The 25645-nt window shown below is 40.0% G+C and overlaps 1 protein-coding gene across 6 annotated transcripts in view; it reads left to right on the forward strand.

Moving 5' to 3' along the window:
* Positions 1-25645, forward strand: part of LOC121466166 (muscular LMNA interacting protein) — a 233038-nt gene that overhangs the window by 64462 nt on the left and 142931 nt on the right. Inside the window, exon 1 of one of the 6 annotated variants that reach the window (XM_041679763.1) lies at positions 3635-3746. The exons of 3 other annotated variants lie outside the window; for them this stretch is intronic. The gene's annotated coding sequence lies outside the window, so the exon portion shown is untranslated. Of the gene's footprint in view, positions 1-3634; positions 3751-25645 lie in introns of those variants that run through there. 2 more of the 6 variants (XM_041679764.1, XM_041679766.1) reach the window with 2 other exon arrangements.

Below are 25645 nucleotides of genomic sequence, written 5' to 3' on the forward strand. Positions count from 1 at the left end.
TGAGTTCTTTATAATTTGGAGAGAAGTCCTCTGTCAGATGTGGGGTTGGTGAAGATCTTTTCCCATTCTGTATTTTGTTGTTCTGTCCTTTTGATGGTATCCCTTGCCTTACAGAAGATTTTTAGTTTCACAAGGTCCCATTTATTATTCATTAATTTTTCATATTAGTGCCTGCATGATTGGTTTTCTGTTCAGAAAGTTGTCTCCTGTGCCAATTGTGGAAAAAAAAATTAAAACCTCTTTAGACATAGTTGCCATAAAACATGTGGAATTAGATTTTAAAAAAATCTAGCAAGAAAGTAAGAGAAATAGAAGGACACATCAGTTCCGTAGATGTTTCTTCTGGATACATGTAACCATTGCTACCTTCAAAAGTTAAAGCAGCAGTAACAACTTGATCAAAAGAGGAGCAGGCTCAACAGAGTCGCAAAGCTCTATAGTCCCCTCTGCTTCCTAAGATTAAAAATGGCTGTGCAGAGAGGAGCCTTCCTCTATGGTGTAGTTATTTGCAAATGTCCCTGTATTTCTAAGTAATCCCAATTAAACCCATTGGTTCAGTTAGCTTGACTTGGGCAGAAGTGTTTCTTTCATTTTTCATTGTCCTCTCTGTGGTGGAGGAATAGAAGTAGGCTGTCAAGGAGCCTTCTTGTAACATGGTGCAGTGTCCTGAGCACAGGTCCATCTAGCGGCGGTCTGGCAATGCCATCTCCATAATCAGAGAATAAATGAATAAAGTAAGCTAATGTTTTAACTCTTAAAATGCAAAGCATGTAGTAGGCAAAGAGACTACAAAGCAGAAGATAAGTTCTTTCCCCACTGGGAAACAGCCCATCTAATCTGAAGGCTCCAATAATTTTAATGGTGAGTTGCTGTTCTTCCGTCAGGGGGATGATGGAATTCTATCAGAGCCCTTAGATGGGAATGTGTGTTACCCTAAGCGTTTAGGAGTTTTTTTTTTTTTTTTTTTAAATCAAAACACTATTCTTTGTCAAGGAAAAAAAGTGTTTAAGACAAGGAAGCACTTGTTCATGTCAATTTATTTATAAAAATCTATTAATCTTTTCATCTGTAACTTTGTAAGGTGTGTTTACTGAGAAATCTTTAGTATAAGAACATTCTAAGCTTTTGACTCAACAGTCCATCCCCTGTAGGTATGTTCCTGACAGACAGAGCTAAATATGGTCAAGATGTCATTTTCCTTAGACTTCTGAGGTCCTAGTGGACTGACGTGTTTCTCTTTGCCAGTTACTGGATGAGGTGACCGCTAGTGGGCTTTCACGTGACTACTGGGGGTTTTCACGTGACTACTGGGGGGCTTTCACGTGATCACTGGTGGGCTTTCACGTGACCATTGGTGGGCTTTGCCAATTCAGTTCCGATAATTATTATAATTTCCTTCTTTAAAAAGTAACCTCTGTGTCCTAGTTAACATTGTTTCTGAGTCATCTGAGAATGGAGTCTCAACTGAGGAATTCCCCAGATTGGCCTGTGGGTATTGTCTGCTGGGGATTGTCTTTTTGTTAACTGGTGTAGGATGGCCCAACCCACTGTGGGTGGCACTATTCTCTGGACAGATAGATGATCCTGTGCTATGTAAGAAAGCCAGCTGAGCGTGAGCCTGTGAGGAAGACAGCTCCCAAGCAGTTTCATCTATGGTTTCTGCTGTTCTTCCTTGGCTGGGAATGAGTTCTTTGATTAGGAAGAGTGCTGTGTGGGATAGCAAACAGGTCTGGCTTCAAGCTCCTGCTTGAGTTCCTGTCCTCACTTCCTTCAGGGCTAAGCTATAAGCTGTGGGGTAAAATCGACCCTCCCTCCCCTGAGCTGCATCTGATCATGGTGTTTGGCACAACAGCAGAATGAATATGTTTTTTCTTATGTACGTGATCCTGTGACTCCACATTGTCCCCCATGCTCATTAGTTTCCATGGAGGACCGCAGAGAAGAGTTGGTGGTTTAGAGCACACACTGCTTTTGCCAGGGACTGAATGACATTCAGCACATCTCTACAGGCATGGGAGGGCCCACGATGGCCTGTTAACTCCTGGGGATCTGATGTCCCCTTCTGGCTTCTTCAGGCACTACATTCACATGCATGCCTCCCTGCCCTTGCCCACACACATATGTACACATTAAAGTTGAATGAATAAAATGAAAACCTCTTCCAGCTGGATTTGGTTAGCTTCCATTAGAACAGGCACACTGTCTCAGGAGGTGGATCAACCCCTCACGGTCCAGAATTCCTTGCTCCTCTTCTCCCTTCTTCTGCTCTTCAACTGGACGTTAGGGGCTCAGTCTGTTGCTCTGATGAGGGACTTTGTCTCATCTCCATCTGTCGCTGGATGACGATTCTATGGTGATATTCGAGATAATCATCAGTGTGATAGTGGGTCAAGGCCAGTTCAGGCCAAGGACTCTGCTGCCCAAGGACCTAGATGGGGACATCCCTGTGGACCCCCTGGGATCCCCTCTAGAGCCAAGTCTCTTGCCATTCCACAAAGCCAGTATATGCAGTAGGATCAAAACCCAGTGCCATTGTCCTTGGCTTCTCAGCCAGCAGCCATGTTCAGAGAGTTCCGTTTGATCACATGCTCCACCAGTCCCAGTCCAGCTGGCCTTGGTGAGCTTCCGTTAGATCAGCCCCACCGTCTCAGTCTTCCTTGCTCATGTTCTCCCTCTTTCTGCTCCTCATTTGGACCTTGGGAGCTCAGACCAGTGCTCCAATGTGGGTCTCTGTCTCTATTTCCATCCATCACCAGATGAAGGTTCTATGGTGATATGCAAGATATTCATCAGTGTGGTTTTTGGATAGGGCCATTTCAGGCTTCCTCTCCTCAGCTGCCCAAGGAACAAGCTGGGGACATCTCCTTGGATACCTGGGGACCCCTCTAGAGTCAAGTCTCTTGCCAACCCTAAAATGGCCCCCTTAAGTAAGATATATACTTCCTTGGGAATTAGAGCAAATTTAACAAGGCTGTCCTCTTATTTTCTATTACTGAGGAAGGTTCTGTACAGTTTTCATCCTCGTGTGTACTCTGGTTTAGCTAGTGAGTGTACAGCTCTGCCTCTGCTCTCTATCTTGCCGTAGGAGTACAGGGATTACACACGTAGCCAGCACATTTAGTTTTCTGTCGGTTCTAACGATCACACTCAGGTCATCAACCTTGCATGGCAAATGTTTTTGTTCACCAAGCCATCTTGCCCGCCCCTTATTAACTTCCACCCGAGAACTCCCTAGTCTAGGCAGAGTTCCTCTCAGCTGAGGAGGTTAATAGATTCAGGTGGGATTGAAATAGCAGATTCATTGTTCAGAGTTGTGTCAAGTCAAGAGGAAGGAGGGCGTGATTTGTACATTGCTTTGTCATCTCTGCAGCTCATCAGCAGCTGACACAATTTAGGTGTCTGTCAATGAGCCCTATGGCCTGACACTGACCTTGTCATTGTAACCACTGCTTTCTTAATGTCTGCTAGTTTGACACGGGCTGGACTCTGTAGAGTTGGTAAGTTGGGCCGTGAGTTCCCTGATATTGGTGCAATTCCTTTCAACTGTCACTGTGCCAGTTCCTCTGACATCAGTGAGAGCTGCGTGGTTTGTATCTTGTTTCCTGTCACATTAGTTATCGTTCAGGTCACAGCTGTTTATAATGAACGGCAGCAGAGAACAGATGGTAAAGTAGCCGTGGATCCGCGTGCCTTCATCTGGGAATTTCTCCCTTTTACTGTCAGATGAGAAATGAAAAAGAATTTCTGTAAGTAAGTTGTGGGTAGGAGTGAGCATGAAGAATTTGAGAAGTTATTTTGTATTTAAGCTGCAACTTTTCAAGATTAAAATAAGATTATACATCTAAAATTTTCTTTTATATTTTAGGTAGGAAAAGTTTAGAACTTAAAAATGTAGTGTGATTTTAATCCCTAGATATTGAAATATTTCAAAATGTAAGTTTAGCTTCTTAAGATAGTCTTAGTTGTGAATTCAGATGATAAAATACAAAAGCCAGAGTTTCTGCTTTCCTCCTTTGTCTTTCTGTAAACCAGTCTCTCTCCCTCCCTCCCTGCCACTTTTCCTCCCCTTTCTCCTTCCTTCCCTATCGTGGTAACAGAAATTCCTGGTATTCCAGATACTTCTCTCTTCTTAGGCGAAGCTAAGGACTTGACCTAGGATGCTTCATCATTAATTTTGTCCTGGTTGCTTCCCTTTAAGAATCTGCCCAGCACTGAGAGGAGCAGTGCTGTTCTGGCTGTGGAGCAGAACTGCATTTGCTATTGGAATAATAAATGGTACTGAATGTTCCTGCAGCTTTTATGGGAGACATTGCTCCGGCATCAGGGTCACATTACCTAGATGGAAGCAAAATGTGATGGGCAGAGAAGGATTTATCTAATCCCCTGCGAATGCATCCCTGAGTGATTTGATTGTTCTCAGTGTCTTTGAGCAGGAGGACATGGGCATGTATAAATAGCTGGGAATCTCTTTTATATTTGTATAAGTAAGAAATGAAAAGTATTCTTTGCTTTGCAAATTTAGGCTTTTCTCCCCTTGAGTTCTTCAGATAGGAGAAAGCAGTGCATTTTCAGAGATCCTTAACTCTCCCTCCCGCCCAGTGCAGCACTTCAACTGTGCTCACTGTAACCTGCTTATTATAAAGACCTTCTAATCTCAGCATCAAGGGACGTTTGAATAGTGAACAAAAGCTCCAAATATCCAAGCACTGTGCCTTTCTGTAAATTCTTCTATGCCTCATTCATTTTCTCTCTTAAAGTTATATATGTCAAGACTTGAAGTCTCCTTATGGGGAATCTTCAGAGATTTTCCTCGAATGAGTTCACATTGTGTCATAAACACAAGCTTCTTAAGAGACCCAATCTCTCTCTCTCTCTCTCTCTCTCTCTCTCTCTCTCTCTCTCTCTCTCTCACACACACACACACACACACACACGATTTCAGATGCATTGTATCTGGGCTGCAGAGAGCTTCTCACTAGAATCACTAGACTCATGACATACTGTTCTTTTTCAGTTCTTTAAATGAACAGCTGAGGCACAGAGCAGATGAGTGCCAGCCACATCTCAATCTTACTTGTCACCATACTTTTTTTTGTTGGGACCAGCAACGTGCAAATAATGACTCAGACTTATTATTAATTAGGAAGGTTTGGCCTTAGCTTAGGCTTTTCCCCAACTAGCTCTTACAACTTCAACTAGCCTGTTTCTATTAATCTGCATTCTGCTGGATGTCTCAGTTACCTCTAGTCTGTACTGCATGTCCGACTTCTCCAGTTTCTCCCTGGCATCTCTTGCATGACTAGATTCCTTCCTCAACTTCATCTCTCTCTGCCCCCAAAGTCCCGTCCAAGTCTCCTGCCTAGCTATTGGCTGTTCAGCTTTTTAACTCACCAATTGTAGCAATACATCTTCACACAGAGTACAAATATCCCACAATACTTACTCATGACACCGACCCACTGGCACCTGTCAGAGGAGTATCAATGAGAAGAAACACTGCACGGTAGTGGTTAATATCACAGTACTCCATAGCCCGAAAGACCTGACCTGTGCCAAGCCTATAATTGGCCCAGTGCACAACTTTGGGGAAGCTGAATTTACTATTATTGAGCATTAGAATTTCCTCTTTAAAATGTAGATAATGCTAGTGTTCAGCTCATGGTTTCTATGAAGACTGACTGAGAAGGCACTCAGAAATATTTTTCATACAGTAAGCAGTAAGTACATGTTAGCTTGATTTTCATGTTCAGTATGATATTGTGATCACCATAGCTATTTCTAGTGAAATCAGAATTCAGTGTCGGGGGGGGGGGATATTTCAAGGTAGCAGCTTTCTTATTTATAGCTAGGATACAGGTAAACAAAAGCAATCCATGAGATTAAGCCGTGCAAACCAGCAGGGCGAGTCCCAACAGTGTTGAAAGCACAGCTGCAGCATTGTGTGAGAAGCCTTTGCATTGCCAAGTGTTGATACGTTCTTTCGAAAAGGTCATTGTGTAAGGAACTGCCTACCAGCGCTTTCCCTCACACAAGCATCTATTCATGTCATTTTCTTATTCACGTTTCTGGAGTGCCAGCCTCTGATCAAAGCCTTCAGTTTCTTGTCACCCCCCCGCCCCCCAAGAGGCACTGGACAAGTGAACCAAGCTTCACCTTGTTTTATGTAGATGTTTGCAAGTCCACGATGCCCTGGAATTCTAAAAAAGAAATTTTTAGGCTGCATTCCAAGTCCTCTGGGTTCTCTCTAAGATGTCTCACCCCAGCCAGAAGCTCTACAGCTCAGCTTCCCGAACTGCATCCTAAAAGCTGAGCTTTGAAAGTGTTCTGGGGATATACTCTCCATATGATTGTTAACAACTTTTTCCTTCGTTATGCAATATAATTTAATCTCAAGGCTATAAACTTTCCTTATATCTTATCCATACCATTTATTTGTATTTTAATACTAGACTTACATTGAACTGCTCATTTAGCGTTTTTTCTTGGACATCTGAGAGATCTTGCTAACCCAACACATTGAAAATTAAACTCCAACATGCTCTTTCCTTAATTCACTTGTCGTGTGTTATATATGTAAAATTTTAGTTCACCTTTGTCTTTATAACCTTTTATATTGATGGGCCAAAATGTTTGACAAAAGAACTTACGAAAGGCAGGCTTTCCTATAGCTCATCATGTGAGGATACAGTCCATCATGGAGGGGAAGGCATGGCAGCAGGTACCTTGAGGCAGATGACCACATGGCATGTGTTGTCAGGAAGAAGAGAGAGAGAGAGAGAGAGAGAGAGAGAGAGAGAGAGAGAGAGAGAGAGGCTGATGCTCAGCTCCCTTTCCATTTTGATTCAGTCCAGGACCCCAGCCCATGGGTTGGTGGTGCTGCCCACATTTTGGCTCTGTCATTTCACATCAATTAACTTGATATAGAAACTCCCAATAACTACCCATTACTATTAACACAGGTGTCTAGCATGGTATCTGGGATCGTGCTAGTGCTCAATCAATATTTATCAAACTAGCTGCATGCAGCGACTGCATCTGAGAAGGTAGAAGGTAGGGGTGGTTTTCAGAAGGTCCTAACTAATATGCACAACTTCCTCACAGCCTAGAACTTTATCACTTCTGCACCTGCGAGGAAAGAACATGAAGAGGCGTTAAAGAATTGCCCTAAGTTTTTAAACTGCAGAGGAAGTAGAAGTTTTGAATTTATTGCACCTAGGTTTGGGTTCAGACTATTAATGAGTCCTTTCTGCTGATTCAGTGACGCAGCAGAGGTGGATGCTCTGTAGAGGATATGAAGAAAGGATGAAGGTAAAGAGAGGAGAACAATAGCAAGGGCCAAGAAACTTCAGGTCGCCAAAACTGTGGAGGCCTCTTGATTCTTCACTGATGGGCAGCTGTTGATAAAACTGATGCAGAGAGGAGGAAGAGAATCAACGTTTGGGGTCCCCATGCTTAATCTGTTGTGGGGACATCAATACTACTAGTCTAAATAAAAATATGTTGAGTTTCAACAGGCGGATACTACTGGATAGTGGATCAGTTGAGAAAAAAAGCTTATAAGAAAAATATTTTCAGATACTTTTGGGAAAAATACAGTTTCTTTAATTTTTTAAAAAGTTTCTCTACTGTGTGGGACCCTGACCCTGTGTCAGGAAATCTGTTTCCCATGGGAAGTGGTCTGTCTGTATGTCCTGAAGTCTGCTTGGGAGGCATGTGGAAAGAAGAACACAGGAATGGGCTGAGCTTGCTAGTCACCTCTGCTTAGGCGCTACGTTTCCCCTGGGAGCCTCCAGAAAAGATCACGGGGTTGTTTTCACTTTGCCTTAGTTCCACGACAAGATGCAGCATTTTTAGGATAATGTATTTTCTGCACTTTGCATATTTAGTTTAAGGAAGATGGCTTAAGAATAGAGGTGAAATAATTTTTTTCTCTGAAGAAAATATAAGGGAGTGAAATATGTGTGAATGTGTGTGTGTGTGCGTGTGTGTGCACATGCAGTGTGTACAGTGTGTGTGTGCACATGTGTGCATGTTTTCTCCACAAGCTATTATTATATATCCCTTCCAAAACTGCCATTGAAATTTAATTGCTGTCTTAGCAGTGATGGAAGCTGGGGCCTTTAAGAGGTGGTTGGCTTATAAGTACTTCATTGTCACAAATGGATTAACTCACCCCAGTGGAAGTGGGATTGAAGAGGTTTGGCCTTCATGCCTTTCTTGTACATGTCTCCTTCTGGTTATTGTATAGTAAGAAGGCCCTCACTAGATTTGGTATTTCCAACCTTTCTGTCTGTGTCAGATAAGCATTTGCTGTTAGTAACATACCCACGTCTGTGGCATTTTGTTATAGCAGCAACAAACAGACTAAGACACTGAGATTCTGTGATACATGAGACAGTCTTACTTCCAGAGTTGACAGAGATCACAATGCGATGGACCCTAAATAGATGTCACTTGTTGCCTCTCTTCCTAGCTCATTTTTTTTTAAACTATGGGGAGCATCAGAGAACGAGTCCCCCAAAGCATGCCTGCTGCCAGGTGTTGGAATATACTGGGTCTCAGTGTTAGTGGGCATTGTTGTCCAGTTATTATTAACTCCCAAACATTTATATAGGAAGAAATAGCTGCTCTTCTTGAACAGAATAAATTACAGTAATTGTAGTGGGCTTATACCTTGTAGGTATATTCACACTTTTATTCTGATATTCTAATTTTTCACTTATGTACCTATTTTACATGATACAATCATGAAGAAGTATGTGTATATTGAACAAAACATTTATACAGTGGAAGGATGAGATAATTTTATTTTATTGGTATGTAAATAGGACTGGGAGACAATTCTCTGTGTATGATATTGAATACACCTTTTACAACTTAAACATCCTCTGTACTCAGACTTGTAACATGAGGGCCGGCTTGCTGGGGTTTCTGTCCCACCTGGTACACCACAGCCAGCAAGCCCCAAAGAAAGTAACACAGAGATCTCTATAAGTTATAAATCTGGTTGGCCCATTAGCTCAGGCTACTTATTAGCTCTTGTAGCTTGTATTAACCCATTATTCTGATCTATTTTTGCCAAATGGCTTGGTACCTTTTTCAGCTGGCAGGTCACATCCTGCTTCTTCGGTGATCTGTTCAGGGCTGGGAGAAATCAACTTCCTCCTTCCCAGAATTGTTCTCATTGCATCAACTCTACTTCCTGTCTGGTTTTCCTGCCTATACTTCCTGCCTGGCCAATCAGTGTTTATCTAAAGCATGATTAACAGAATACAGACAATTCTCCCACCTGGTCTTTTGAGTCTTCCAGGAATAAGCCTCAAACAATATCCCCCAAATAAACTACAATTTCCCATAATATCAAACATTCTTGGAGAATTTGATGAAGTCTTAATAAGCCCAATATTGAGTTTATTTTCTTAAAATTTGCACTGAGCATACTTCATTATATTCTTAAATTATCTTGTTTGAACTACTGTGGAACTTAAATATTCTCAAAATGATGATGCTGTAGCAAGACTAGGATGACAGTTTAGTCTCTGAAAGAAGTCTGGTCTTAATACGGTCCCTTGTCTTCAGTCCTTAACTGAACCTGAGCACATCAGAAAGACCCTCCAGTACCCACATGCACCACCACAGACTATTTTCCTGCTCATATTTGCCAACAGTACCTTCCTTCTTTCAAACAGCCTTGGAAGTTTTATCCTGAGAGGAAGTCAAATGAATAAAATAACCCATTAGTTTAATGTTTTTCCTTCACTATTTATTGGGCTCTTGTGTTTGTAGAAACACAAGCAAGTGTTCTCAAACTCCATCCATCATCAGAGGAAATCCATTCTTTTTTTTTTTTATTGAGAAAGAAAAATTTCCGCCTCCTCCCAGCCTCCCACTCCTCCCCCCTCCCCCCACTCCTTTCCCCCTCCCCCACTCCTCTCCCCTTCCCCCCACTCCTCTTCCCCTCCCTCTCCAGTATGAAGAGCAGTCAGGGTTCCCTGCCCTGTGGAAAGTCCAAAGTCCTCCCCACTCCATCCTGGTCTAGGAAGGAGAACATCCAAACTGGCTAGGCTCCCACAAAGCCAGAACATGAAGTAGGATCAAAACCCAGTGCCATTGTCCTTGGCTTCTCAGCAGCCCTCATTGTCCGCCATATTCAGAGAGTCAGGTTTTATCCCATGCTTTTTCAGTCACAGTCCAGCTGGCCTTGGTGAGCTCCAATAGATCAGCCCCACTGTCTCCGTGGGTGGGTGCACCCCTTGTGGCCCTGACTTCTTTGCTCATGTTCTCCCTCCTTCTGTTCCTCATTGGGACTTTGGGAGCTCAGTCCAGTGCTCCAGTGTGGGTCTCTGTCTCTATCTCCATCCATCGCCAGATGAAGGTTCTATGGTGATATGCAAAATATTCATCAGTATTGCTATAGGATAGGATAATTTCAGGTTCCCTATCCTCAGCTGCCCCGGGAACTAACTGGGGACCTCACCTTGGGCACCTGGAAGCCCCTCTAGGTCCAAGTCTCTTGCCAACCCTAAGATGGCTACCTTAATTAAGGTATGTGATTCCCTGCTCCCCTATCCAACCTTCCTTTATCCCAATCATCCTGTTGCCCCAAGTTCTCCCCATCCTACCCTTCTCACCTTTCTCTCCCCATCTCCCCTTACCCCCCTCCCACCCCACCCTTAAGATCCCGATCTTTGCCTGGCAATCTTGTCTACTTCCCATACCCAGGAGGATAGCTATATGTTTATCTTTGGGTTCACCTTCTTATCTAGCTTCTTTAGGATAACAAATTATAGACTCACTGGCCTTTATTTATGGCTAGAACCCAATTATGAGTGAGTATATCCCTTGTTCATCTTTTTGGGTCTGGGTTACCTCACTCAGGATACTATTTTCTATTTCCATCCATTTGCATGCAAAATTTGAGAAGTCATTGTTTTTTACCGCTGAGTAGTACTCTAATGTATATATATTCCACACTTTCTTCATCCATTCTTCCATTGAAGGACATCTAGGTTGTTTCCAGGTTCTGGCTATTACAAATAATGCTGCTATGAACATAGTTGAACAAATGCCCTTGTCATATGATCGGGAATCTCTTGGGTATATTTCCAAGAGTGGTATTGCTGGGTCCAGCGGTAGGTTGATCCCGAATTTCCTGAGAAACCGAAACACTGTTTTCCAAAGTGGTTGCACAAGTTTGCATTCCCACCAGCAATAGATGAGGGTACCCCTTTCTCCACAACCTCTCCAGCAGAGGCTATCATTGGTGTTTTTGATTTTAGCCAATCTGACAGGTGTAAGATGATATCTCAAAGTTGTTTTGATTTGCATTTCCCTGATTGCTAAGGAGGTTGAGCATAATCTTAAGTGTCTTTTGGCCATTTGAACTTCTTCTGTTGAGAATTCTCTGTTCAGATCAGTGCCCCATTTTTTCATTGGGTTAATTAGCATTTTAAAGTCTAGTTCTTGAGTTCTTTATATATTTTGGAGATCAGACCTTTATCTGTTGCGGGGTTGGTGAAGATCTTCTCCCAGTCAGTGGGTTGCCTTTTTGTCTTAGTGACAAAAAGTCACTTTGCTTTACAGAAGCTTCTCAGTTTCAGTAGGTCCCGTTTATTCAATGTTGCCCTTAATGTCTGTGCTGCTGGGGTTATACCTAGGAAGCGATCGCCTGTGCCCATCTGTTGTAGGGTACCTCCCAATTTCTCTTCTATCAGGTTCAGTGTGTTCGGACTGATATTGAGGTCTTTGATCCATTTGGAGTTGAGTTTTGTGCATAGTGATAGATATGGATCTATTTTCATTCTTCTACAGGTTGACATCCAGTTGTGCCAGCACCATTTGTTGAAGATGCTTTCTTTCTTCCATTGTATACTTTTAGCTCCTTTATTGAAAATCAGGTGTTCATAGGTTTGTGGGTTAAAGTCTGGGTCTTCTATACGATTCCATTGGTTGACTTCTCTGTTTTTATACCAATACCAAGCTGTTTTCAATACTGTAGCTCTGTAGTAGAGTTTGAAGTCAGGGATGGTAATACCTCCAGAAGTTCCTTTATTATATAAGACTGTTTTGGCTATCCTGGATTTTTTGTTTTTCCATATAAAGTTGATTATTGTCCTCTCAAGATCTGTGAAGAATTTTGATGGGACCTTGTTGGGGATTGCATTGAATCTATAAATTGCCTTTGGTAGAATTGCCATTTTTACTACGTTGATCCTCCCAATCCAAGAGCAAGGGAGATCCTTCCACTTTCTGGTATCCTCTTCAATTTCTTTCTTCAATTCCTTAAAGTTCTTGTCAAATAGATCTTTCACTTCCTTGGTTAGAGTTACCACAAGATATTTTATGCTGTTTGTGGCTATCGTGAAAGGTGATGCTTCTCTGATTTCCCTCTCTGCTTCCATATCCTTTGTGTATAGGAGGGCGACTGATTTTTTGGAGTTGATCTTGTATCCTGCCACAATACTAAAGGTGTTTATCAGCTTTAGGAGTTCTTTGGTGGAGTTTTTGGGGTCGCTTATGTACAATATCATATCATCTGCAAATAATGAAAGTTTAACCTCTTCCTTCCCAATTTGAATCCCCTTGATCCCCTTATGTTGTCTTATTGCTATTGCTAAAACTTCAAGCACTATATTGAAGAGGTATGGAGAGAGTGGACAGCCTTGCCGTGTTCCTGATTTTAGTGGGATGGCTTTGAGTTTCTCTCCGTTTAGTTTGATGTTAGCTGTCGGCTTGCTGTAAATAGCTTTTATTATATTTAGGTATGACCCTTGTATCCCTAATCTCTCCAAGACTTTTATCATAAAGGGATGTTGAATTTTGTCAAAAGCTTTTTCAGCATCTAATGAAATGATCATATGATTTTTTTTTCTTTCAGTTTATTTATATGATGGATTACATTGATGGATTTTCGTATGTTGAACCAGCCCTGCATCTCTGGGATGAAGCCTACTTGATCATAATGGATAATTTTTCTAATGTTTTCTTGGATATGGTTTGCCAGTATTTTGTTGAGGATTTTTGCGTCGATGTTCATGAGTGAGATTGACCTGTAATTCTCTTTCTTGGTTGAGTCTTTGTGCGGTTTTGGTATCAGAGTGACTGTAGCTTCATAAAAGGAATTTGGCAATGACTCTTCTGTTTCTATATTGTGAAATACATTAAGGAGTATAAGCTCCTTAATGTATACATTAAGGAGTATAAGCTCTTCTTGGAAGTTCTGATAGAATTCCGCATTGAAACCATCTGGTCCTGGGCTTTTTTTGGTAGGGAGGTTTTTGATGACAGCTTCTAATTCTTCACGACTAACAGGTCTATTTAGATTGGTCACCTGGTCCTGGTTTAACTTTGGTATATGGTATTTATCTAAAAATGTGTTCATTTCTTTTACATTTTCCAGTTTTGTGGCATACAGGCTTTTGTAGTAAGATCTAATGACGCTCTGAATTTCCTCTGTGTCTGTGGTTACGTCCCCCTTTTCATTTCTGATCTTATTAATTTGCATATTCTCTCTCTGCCGTTTGATTAGTTTGGATAGGGGTTTATCAATTTTTTTGATTTTCTCCAGGAACCAGCTTTTTGTTTCATTGATTCTTTGGATTGTTTTCTGTGTTTCTATTTTGTTGATTTCAGCCCTCAGTTTGATTATTTCCAGTCTTCTACTCCTCCTAGGTGAGTCTGCTTCTTTTTTTTTCTAGAGCTTTCAGGTGGGCTGTTAAGTCTCCAATGTGTGCTTTCCTGTGTGTCACTGAGTGTCAAAATATGCCTCTTTTCTACCCATTGAATTCCAGGTATATAACTTTTCCCTTTTTGGTGACAAATCAAAATGTCTCCTGGCATTGCTAAATGTGCCCTGGGGGGCAAACTCTCCCATGAGTAGAAGACTCTTGGATGATGAGTGGAAGTTGAGCCATCATAATTTATCATATAGAAAATTCAATAGATATTCTGTTATACTTTGTGATTTATTCCTAAGAACCTATTTTATTCAGAGAATTACAAAATTGATTTATATTATTTTTGCTTTCTAAAGTACTTATTGATATGGAAATTGAAGTAGTAAAATTCCCCATTGCTTTTAAGCAATCTGATCGCTAAGGTCCCTTTATTCTTTGGATTGAACACGTCAACTTTTTTTCTGTTGAATATCAGTGTTCTTAACTTTTTCTGTTGAATATCAGTGCACTTGTTTAATGCAAGCATTCCTCTTTATTGACAAGACTTATTCATTATTTCAATGTGTGATGGAAATGATGAGTAGGAACAGATTTTCTTATGGAATATGGATAGAAGACTGTTAGGATTAATCTTGCTTGTAAGAGTCGTTTCTCTTGTATCATGATTGGCAGCTTGTGGTTTTGAATGCTAATCCACCAAGATAGTTTTCAGAAGAGAAATTCCAGCTAAGCGAAGCATTGGTAATGTGTAAGCCTGGAACTTCTTAAATGACTTTATTAGGCTCTAGACCCAAATGCTCGAGAGAGGAGTACGAACAGAGCAGGGGCCAGTTTCAGAGGGGACTTCTCTAGCCATCTTTCTTGACCTTTTCATTCCATTTATTACCCATGCTGGCACTATCCTTTCTGCAGAACTGGCAATGTCTCTTTTAGGGCTTCCAGACTGAAGTGGAATAAAAGAAAAGGAACTAGTTCTTTTGGCTGAATAGTTTTGAATGACAGTTGAGTGTAATTTTAAGGCAAATCATAATTATTGGTCTACTAATAGCATAGGGTATACTCTTTAAATGGAGGTAAGAAATGGTGGGTGTTTGGGTTCCTTATACATGGTGCTGTATTGAATTATCTCGGGTCAAGAAAAAACCAGGCTAGGTAAAAGACCATGTATATTTTTCTTTATTATAAGGGACAAACTCATGACACAGGAATGAGAAGTTCAAGCTCAACTGTGTAGCACAGGAATGAGACACACACACACATCCACACACACACACACACACACACACACACACACACACACACAGAGAGAGAGAGAGAGAGAGAGAGAGAGAGAGAGAGAGAGAGAGAGGAGAACCTTGGGCCCAAAAGTCATGCCTTAACCTGATCCCACCCCTTAAAGATTGTTTGCTGACAATAATCATCGCTCCCTTTTGTCTAAATAAGAGTAATCTAAACCCAATACAAAACTATATACAATAGGAGCAGATATCAAGTATAAAATTACAAACAACATAAATAATATTAAGCAAGGAACACATGCTAGATGTTTAATAAGCATTCTGAACCCACTGTGACTCATTTAGAGTTCTTTTATATCTGAATCTATCCTTATTGCGTATCTGTAGTCCTTTTTTTGACCAGGATGGCTTCTTAAAACGCTAAGCTGTGGCCTGACTAGTACTAAGGCTGTTTTGCCTTTTGGCTCCGCCTAGATCAACATGGCGGGGTGGAGGTCTGTTTAGCGTGGGCATTGCTCATCACCCTATTTTTAGGCACACAGCGAGTTCATGTTGCCATTACTAGCACTCTCTGCTCACACCATTTAAATGCTTGGTCTGCCAGAATTCGTGCTGGCAGCATGGCCCAGGAAGTCTGTTTTAAAACCGCATTTTTTTTTTTTTTTTGGTGCTACCACTGAATCAGAAAGACTTTCAGCAAGCAGAGCCCATCCGAAAAAAAAAGTGTGACTAGACTCTGGTTTTTAGTGCCTAGAATTCCTTTCCAAGCCCTCTCAGGTTTTATGTGTATTTAGCTAGCCCCACGTTGGGCACCAATTTGTTGTAGGAGGCCGCGTTTGTATTCCCTGCTGTCCAGACTCCTGAAATAACCACATAGAAACTATATTAATTAAATCACTGCTTGGCCCATTAGCTCTAGCTTCTTATTGGCTAACTATTACATCTTAATTTAACCCATTTTTACTATTGTCATAAGGCTGTGGCTTACTGGGTAAAGCTTTGGCATCTGTCTTTGGCAGGGCTACATGGCTGTTTTTGACTCCACCTTCTTTCTCCCAGCATTTAGTTTAGTTTTTCCCACCTACCTATATTCTGCTCTGCCCAGGCCTAAGACAGTTTCTTTGTTAACCAATGGTATTCACAGCATACAGAGGGGAATCCCACATCAGTGTTGTACTATGGTTCTGTGAAAGAATAGAGCTAGTAGAGTGAATATATATGCTGTCTCAGCAGTTCCCAATATGTCACTGGAATTGGGGAGGATTCCTAGAGAGCTGTTGGTCTTCTCTCCACATTGGAATCTTGAAAATGTAGGTTCTAGTCTCAGCAAAGGAAATTCTCACCAGAGGATAGATGAACTTGCCAGTGAGAGTGAGGACAAGCAGACAAAAAGCCAAAGCTTCCTTCTTCCATATCCTTTTATGTGGGGTGCCATTGAAGGTGTGGCCTAGATTTAGAGTCTTTCCACTTAAAAAAGCTTGCCTGAAGATCAGATTGTAGAGATAAGGCACAAGTAAGTCGTAGAGGCCAGGCAGTGGTGGCACATACCTTTAATCCCAGTGCTCAGGAGGCAGAGGCAGACAGACCTCTGTGAGTTCAAGGCCACCCTGGGCTATGTGAAATTGATCAAGTCTAAAAGGGAAACAGCCAGATGGTGGGGATCACACCAGTACTTGGATGCCACAGGCCTTAATCTGAGCACTAGGAAAGTGGAGACAGGAAAGGATATGGTTGGGAAGAGAGGAATATAAGGCAGGAGGAGACAGGAGACATTGCATTCAGTTTGAGGATTCGTAGAGACAATATCTTGCCACTTTGATCTGAGCATTTGGAGAGGTAAGAATTCTCTAGTGGCTGGCTGCTCTGCTCCTCTGATCTTTCAGCCCCCCCCAATATCTGACTTCAGGTTTTTATTTAATAAGGCTAATTAGGATTGCATTACAGCTATGCCCAGTTTCTTGGGTTTTAGTTGATTTCTGTGGTCAAAATGAGTAACCAGGATGACTCATATTGAATCATTTCAAAATAATCCAATATTGATGTTATAAACATCTTATTTAATTTTTACTGTTCCGTTAGTAGTTAAGAAAGTGATACCATAAAAATCAGGAGGGTTTTGTAGAACATTTTTAAATAGTAGTTTTCCAACCCAAATATATTTAAATATATGCATATGAAATTACACATACCTTCAATCTATCAAAAGTAGTATTATAACAGTACAGCAATAGAAATACAAACACCATTGCATTAGAATTACTGTGATAACAGAATGGTGGGTTTTCCAAGCAATTGCACAACATGGCATTATGGAGGAGGTGTGCAGGAAGTATGGTTTCTTGGACCTCTGTCACTTCAGTGTATGGATCGTATAGTTTCGTTACAGTGAGGTGGAGCTATAAGTTACTGAACCACAAAGAGTTCTCCATTCATCTGCCCTAGTAGTTTTCAAGCTTATGGCCCACAAGCAAAGAGTATGCGTTTTAACAGAACTGGGGACTAGCCTCCAAAACAGAACTTGTCCATTTATTATTTTCTAATGAATTTAATGAATTTGCTTCTATTCTGCTTTCTATTTGAAATAAATTTATTGGAATACTCTTTCTTTCTTTCTTTCTTTCTTTCTTTCTTTCTTTCTTTCATTAAAGCCCATTTATTTCTTTCGTTTTTACCATTCATCTTGTTTTTTTTAAAATTTACATACCAATCCCAGTTCCCTCTCTCTCGCTCCTGCTCCCTCCACCTTCCTATTGTGATGTTTTCTATGACAATGTTTTACTTACAATGAGATGAGTCACTGTGATGGAGATAGTGTGTTTCATAGAATGTTTAGTATTTAACCATTCACAGAAACAGTTGCCAGCCCCTGAGAATCATTTAATGAGATATTTGTAAATCCTAGCACACAAAGACATAAAAAAAAGGAATTGCTGTTATGCACTGACAATGGTGACTTAGACGACAAGATGATAATGGTGCTATTGGTCAAGCTCCTAATAAGTTATGATGGTTTGAATAATGATGTGTTGACAGTAATAAAAATATAAACAAAAGCAAGTTATTTCTTGAACTACAAGCTTTGGATTATTTTCTCTTTTTGTAGAGGCAACTCCCTATATTGCCTAGATAATATACACTTAATACTTTCCCTTTGGCTTGTTATTGAAATTCCTTCTGAAAACTGTTGTGAGCTAGACAAGATCATGATGTTTAAGGTCTAGTCACTGCGTGTTGGGGCTACTTCGGAGGATACTCTGGCCTGTTTCTTTGAGCATCTGCATAATGCAGCCTCTAATCTCGTCATCTCTATGTTTTTTTCATGCTGTAACGTTTTCACTTTTGCAGTTCCTTCAGATACTATTAGCAGTGTCCATTGGAGCCTTCAATTATGTGAGGCTTGATGGTGCGTTCTGGACATTTTCTTCATCCCTGATATCCTTCCAGGAAATATGCTTGCCTTGTTTCTGGAATTTTAAAAAACCACATTTCCAAAGATCAAACAAGGAAAGAATTCTTGGCCTACACCAATAAGGGTCTTATTAACTGATAATTTTTGCTATGTCTATAGCTTAAAAATATTTCCTTCATTTCCGCCACTCCCGGACTCCGAATGTGCCTTAAAGTAAATTGGATTCACTTGAAAACTTAGCATCCATTTCTTCTCTCAGTTATGAATTCACAAAGAGATCTGTCTCTCCTTTTAAAGTGGTTTCCCTGGCAACAGAACCACCCTGAAATGATCAGAGCGGTTTGTCATTTTTGAAGTTTGACTTTCTGACAAAGCTGCCTGACTCAGTGGGATGAGGAAAACATCACCTAAACACAAACACTTCCGAAATATGTCAGTGGTGAACCACACTAAGGTGCAAGTCCACTGAGGTGACGTCTCTGTAGATCACATGTCAGCCCCCATCGGTACCACCCTCCTCCACCAACTGGCAAAGGGAAATATCTCTTGAAGTAGCTATCTTTGTAGCAGAGAACAGATGGGGGTGATTCTTAAAGTGGATCGATTACCATAAAGATATATTCTGGGCAACAGTGGGTAGACAGAGAGTGGGAAGACAGCAGCAGGCACCTGAAATGAACTCACCTTGTGATTGCTCAACCTTGCTTATCTGCAGGCTAAAATAAACACATGGGCCATCAAAGACAGATAATAGGAACACAAACACTTGTCTTCCAGCCAGACAGGGAAGAATGAGAACTACATGGGTCTTATTGAGTTCCTAGACTATTTTAAATAGGTTTTACTACCTTTACAATAGGATGAATAACAATATCCCTGGCATCCCCCAACACTATGCTGATGTGTCATTTTCCAGTGATCAGTCAGAACCGCATTCATTTTGGGTTTCCTTGCTTTCTTCAATCCTATTCCAGCTCTTACAAATAAAATCCAATGGAGAGGATAAAAGAGTAACTGGCATGGAAAGAGGGGTACAGTAAACCCCTCTGATTTTTAATATACTTCTCTTCTACCCATTAACAAAAGTGAGAAAAAGATTTATAGACCTTATTGAAAACTTTGAGATTTATAGTGACTCTCAAATGCAGACACAGAAGAACAGATGGATGCCCCAAATAGGGGCTCATCGAAGTTCTCCTAATGAGTTCACACTGTTGTTGCAAGATGAATGACAGACAAATGAGCAGTGCTGTCCTGCTTGCTGGCCTTCAGATGGAGCATGTCTGGATGCCTTAGCAACATCTAGCATGGTAGTAGGCATCATATAGATTTATTTGACAAAAACAAAACATATCCTAATAACAGGGTCTCTTATGCTCTGAGTGCTCATCATTTGGAGTAGAAGTATTTGAAAGAGTGTTTTTTGTTGTTGTTTTTGTTTTTCTTATAAAGGAACATTTGAATACCTTTGTTAAAGTGCAAGGGTTTTTTTTTCCTGTACTCGATACAGATCATATTTCTTTTTAAATTGATTTTATTGAGATATACATTTTTCTCTGCTCCCCTTTCCTCTCCCTTCCCTTTTCTCCCCTCCCCTTCAATCCTCTCCCATGGTTCCCATTCTCCCAATTTACTCAGGAGATCTTGTCTTTTTCTATTTCCCATGTAGATTAGATCCATGTATGTCTCTTTTAGGTCTTCATTGTTGTCTAGGTTCTCTGGGATTGTGAATTGTAGGCTGGTTTTCTTTGTTTTATGTCTAAAAACCACTTATGAATGAGTACATATGCTATTTGTCTTTCTGGATCTGGGTTACATCACTCAATATGATGTTTTATAAATCCATCCATTTGCCTTCAAATTTTAAGATGTCATTATTTTTTTTTCTGCGGTGTAGTATTCCATTGTATAAATATACCACATTTTCCTTATCCATTCTTCAGTTGAGGGGCATTTAGATTGTTTCCAGGTTCTGGTTATGACAAACAATGCTGCTATGAACACAGTTGAGCATATCCTTGTAGTATGATTGAGCATTTTTGGGTATATACACAAAAGTAGTATTGCTGGGTATTGAGGAATATTGTTTCCTAATTTTCTGAGAAATTGCCACACTGATATTCAAAGGGACTGTACCAGTTTGTACTCCCACCAGCAATGCAGGAGTGTTCCCTTTACCACACATCCTCTCCAGCAGAAGTTGCCATCAGTGTTTTTGATCTTGGCCATTCTGACAGGTGTCAGATGGAATCTCAGAGTTGTTTTGATTTGTGTTTCTCTGATGGTTAAGGATGTTGGGCATTTCATTAAGTGTCATTCAGCCATTTTGGATTCCTCTGTTGAGAGTTCTCTGTTTAGGTCTGTACTCCATTTTTTTTGTTGGATTATTTGTTCTTTTGATGATCAATTTCTTTAGTTCTTTGTATATTTTGGAGATCAGTTCTCTATCTGATGTGGTGCTGGTGAATATCTTTTTTCATTCTGTAGGATTTTGTCTTGTTGACCATGTCTTCGCGTTACAGAGGCTTTTCAGTCTCAGGAGGTCCTATTTATTAATTGTTTCTCTCATTGTCTGTGCTGTTGGGATTATATTTAGGAAGTGGTCTCCTGTGCCAATGCGTTCAAGTGTACTTCCTACTTTCTCTTCTATGAGGTTCAGTATGGTTGGCTTTATGTTGAAGTCTTTGATCTACTTGGACTTGAGTTTTGTGCATGACAATAGATATGGATCTATTTTCATTCTTCTACATGTTGATATCCAGTTATACCAGCACCATTTGTTAAATATGCTTTTTTCCATTTTATATTTTTTGCTTTGTTTTCAAAAAATCAGGTATTTTTAGGTATGTGGATTAATATCTGGGTCTTTGATTCAGTTCCATTGATCCTGTTGTCTGTTTTTATGCTAATACCAGGCTGTTTTCAGTATTGTAGCTCTGTAGTAGAGTTTGAAGTCAGAAATTGTGATGCCTCCAGAAGTTCCTTTATTGTACAGGATTGTTTTTGTTATCTTGTTTTTTTTTTTTGATTTTCCATATGAACTTGAAAACTGTTCTTTTGAGTTATATGAAGCAGATCATATTTCTTAAGTTAGTTATAGAAATAACTAAAACGAAGAAGGGTTCTTTAAATATTTAACAAGAATAGATTATATAAGGCTTAACATTAAAACTAGTATTTTTGAAAGTGAGTATAGTGACTATAATGGTCACAAAGACATGGAATGCAGTTCCTCTTTGAGAAAGATCTTGCTGTTAAACCAATTCAATACAGGATATAGTTTGCAGTTTCTACCTAATGGTTCTTTCGGGGATACCTCAATTACAGAAAGATACTTTGCTGAGTTCACATCATCCTTTTGCAGCCCATGCTAGGCAAATCATTGGCTATTTTGGCTGGGTACAATATGCTTTTATTTGGCAGTGCTTCAAACTGACACATGTTAGGAAATATATCCATTAGGAGGATCTCAAGTTACCTGTCAGTTAGTGCAGGCTGTGGTGCATCTGTCTTCCAATCATTTGTTTCTTTGTCCCACTCTGTTTCTGTCTCCTTGTGATGGTTAATCTTAACTGTCTTCTTGATTGGATTAAAACCCCTTGGGAGATTAGTGAAGTGCACCTTTGGGGTCCTGGAAATAGGCGTATAAAGGTATTTGAAGAAAGGATTGCATCATGAGGGCTATTGCCTAATGAATAGATTAATCCATTGGTTTGTTCTCTATATGATGGCATTATTGGAGATGGTGAAAAGTAAGAAATTCAAGGACTAGATCTTGTTCAGGTTAATTCCTTTGTGTTTTCTTTTTCCCATGAAATGCACAACTTCTATCATCATGATGTTCTGCTGTGTGTGGGGGGCATGGACCAGAGGCTATGTTCTCTGAAATTTGGCACTAAGTCTGTCCCTTAACTCTGCTGCTTAGCCTTTTGGGTTATAGTAATGCAAAAGAAAGTTATGTACCCCATCCTCTTACCTGTATCTATTGACTCCTCACAAACAGCTAGCATCCTGGACATATCTTGGGTTTGTTTCTTGCACACCTTTTTCTTAAGTAATTCAAGAGATGAAGTGATCCTCTGTGGGTTACCGGTGAGGTGGGTCAGAAGATTCATGCTACAATGCATTCACACGAGAGGAAGATGTTTAATCAGTTCATAAACTGAGTGACTGCCACACATACATGATTTTTTTTATGGTAGAATAATTTATGAAAGTGTTAGAAGTGCCAAGATAATAAAGCAAAGACAGGCGAAGAACGTGGTGATGCTATGAGAAGACTATCTTTGCTGGACACAAGGCTGCATAGTAGGCAGCAGTTAAAAATCAAACCACTGTTAACTAATTTAAGATTAGCTATGGCTATAGACAGCAGAGAAAACCACAGGGAAAGAATTTATTTCTCTTTCACATTAAATGATTATTGTTTTGGCATAATCAGTTCTGAAATTCCTCGTGGTTTCTTCCTGCTCATCTATTAATCAAAATTCTGTTATCTATAGAGTGAAACCCTGTCCTTAGGATCTAAAAAAAGCTGCTGGACTTCTAGTCAACACAGCCAAATTCAAAATGGTAGGATGCAGGGTGAGATAAAGACAGGCATACCATGTCATTTTAAAGAAGTTTGCTTCTAATCATGTGTCAGTGGTTATAAATAAACCACAGGGCCCTACAAACTCATCAGGGTAGTTGCAAGATATAACCTTTAAATGAGGCAGTGACATTCACATCTTAAAATAATTGTTTTCAAATTGCACTTGAAATCTAATCTACTGTTTCATATGATGAAAATATAAAAGTTAAAACATGGTGTTTTAAACCAGAAAGTGGCAACAAGACATTCCTTGAAATTACAGAGAAATTATATGTGTGTTGAATGTCAAAGGACTGTAGTTCTGTCCCATGGGAGATCATTACTAATCATCTAAGATGTATGAAATGTTTTCCATGTACCAGGCACTATGGAACACTTTGTCTCAGCCATTGTATTTAACAGAGCTCATGACATCATTTTAATGAATGACCTATTACAGCAGATAAAGACATGAAGGTTTTGCAAGGTGAAGAAAATTGATCAGAGTCCCCAAACTCATGCCCTCTGCCTTCCACTTCCATTGTAGTATTCATTGAAGGTCCGCAGGTGAAATCTCACACGGGCGAACGTGGAGGTCAGGGCAGATGTGGATGTCAGGGTGGACTGTAAGACTCAGCCAGCTCCTTTAATCATGAGAGAAAAATATACAAAGTCAAGGAGCAAAGAATTCCAAAGATGGAAGCAGGCGGGTGGCATGTAAACATTGTCTCTAGGAGGAAGGGACCTAGCAGAGTCACTGGAGGAAAACCACAGAGGGAAATGTCAGTCAGGTTCAGAAGAAAGATTTCTGAAGAGGAAAAGGGTTAAAAATTATCCACAGCACAGAGTTTTACAAAAAGTAGGAAAAAGCCAATGGCTTGAGTAGTAGAAGGTTTTGTATTGATTATAGTTAGAGCGTGAAACATGTATGGCAACTATCATACTTATAACATTGGCAAGAGAGAGAACAAGAAGGGAATACTACAGACCAGGTGTATCTCCCAGGGCTCGTTTGCATCACTACTCTGCCCATCTATGTTATGGGTGGGAATAGTGAGCAGTGAGACCCCTACCCTGGGTCACACTGCTCTTCAATGGCAGAGCTGACTGCTGAATTCCTGCTTATGACTCCAGGAAAATGAATGCATTTTTTGTTGTGATTGTTGTTTTTCTGCTAGTCTTTCATTTTTTGGTGTAGGATGTTGACCTCAGGGTCTAGTGAGGCATATAGACTATCACTCAGCTGTGCTCCAACTAAAGGCTTCTTTTTATTTTTTGTAAAAGGATGGAAAAAGCCCATAGATTTCCCCACCCCGAGATATATTAAATTTGGGTGCAATTTCATTGGAAATATTAAATGTATTTAACAATCACTTATTCTTCCCTTAAATAAAGTGTCTTGAGAAATATATTTTGATCTATTTTCCTGTATCAGTCTTTCAAGGCCATGTAAGTATTATTTTTTTAAAAATAATTTAAGTGAAATTCTAAATTCTTTTGGAAAATATTACATTTTTATGAGTAAGCTTGTCTTAATAAAGACAATTCAAATGATACATTCTGGATCACAGTAAATGTCTCTGGAAATAAAGAAGGTATTCTATCTTTAGCGCAAAACATTTTACCAACTTTCTACCACAACAGTGCTCTTTTGTTTTTTGAATTCCTTCATGCCTACAGATTGCTTAACTGAATGTCATTGGGACATCTAGAACTTATTTACACATATTTGAAAGTCCCCCCCCCATCTCCTACACAGTCATGCTGATAGGAGAAACCCACCACGTGTATATAGCGGGCATGATACAGCAAGGGCAGCTGTTGGAATCTGAGGTTCATAGATTGCTACTCTGCATCCCTAGCCCTTCTTGGACAACCAGATCAACACCATAATATACTTTCAAAAGACTGGTAAGAACTTCTTAAAATCTTTGCATCATGAACACTGCAGATATTTTTTTTTAAAAAAATAAAATAATATGATCGAGTTAAAAGCATGAAGCTAAGGTTTCTTTTAAAACTGTATCGATTAAATTTGGTAGTAATTAAAATCAGAGGATTTGAAGACAACTGGTTTTCCTTATTGCCTTACCAATTAATGGAATCATAACGAGGGAGAAAGTATCTTTATACACAGACCTAAAAGGCAAAGATATCAAAGCAAGAAAAATCAATAAAGATTGATTGGGAAATAAAGTGATATCAAAACAGTGATTTTTAAAGGAAAGTACTTTGGAATATACTCAGTACCAATATTTTGGTTATGTCATGGACTTATGCTGGCTTTTACTATGCTCTCAATGTTAAATTGTTAGTTGATTGGGAAGCTATATTACATTGTATGGTAACAGCAACACTGGTATCCACAGCCGAGCACTTACTGGATGAGGCTCACGTTGGGAGCTCCCTGTGTCTATTTTTACTTAATTCTTATAGAAGTCCTAAGAATTAAGTTACCTGGTTTGTTTTTGGAAATGAAGGAGTCATTTTCATCATGTTTTAATAATGACTCCACTGTAACCCGTGGGCCAGTGTAATGTGTAGAGGCTCCCTTTTCTTCTCCCTGGATGAGGCGGTTGCTCTTTCAGTCCTTTCGTATTTACAAAATACCTCTAAGCAGTGTTATTCTGTTAGCTTGGAAGTTTTATTTTTTATATGCTTCTTTTAGTACTTCATTATATACCTTGAAAACTACAAGTAAAACATTTTCTCATGTCATCTTGTTCTATGTCTTACTATGTCACTTTTG

Source organism: Microtus oregoni, unplaced genomic scaffold (genome assembly GCF_018167655.1).
Source record: "Microtus oregoni isolate MIOR12 unplaced genomic scaffold, Mior012 000032F_ref0000030, whole genome shotgun sequence".
Lineage (NCBI taxonomy): Eukaryota > Metazoa > Chordata > Mammalia > Rodentia > Cricetidae > Microtus > Microtus oregoni.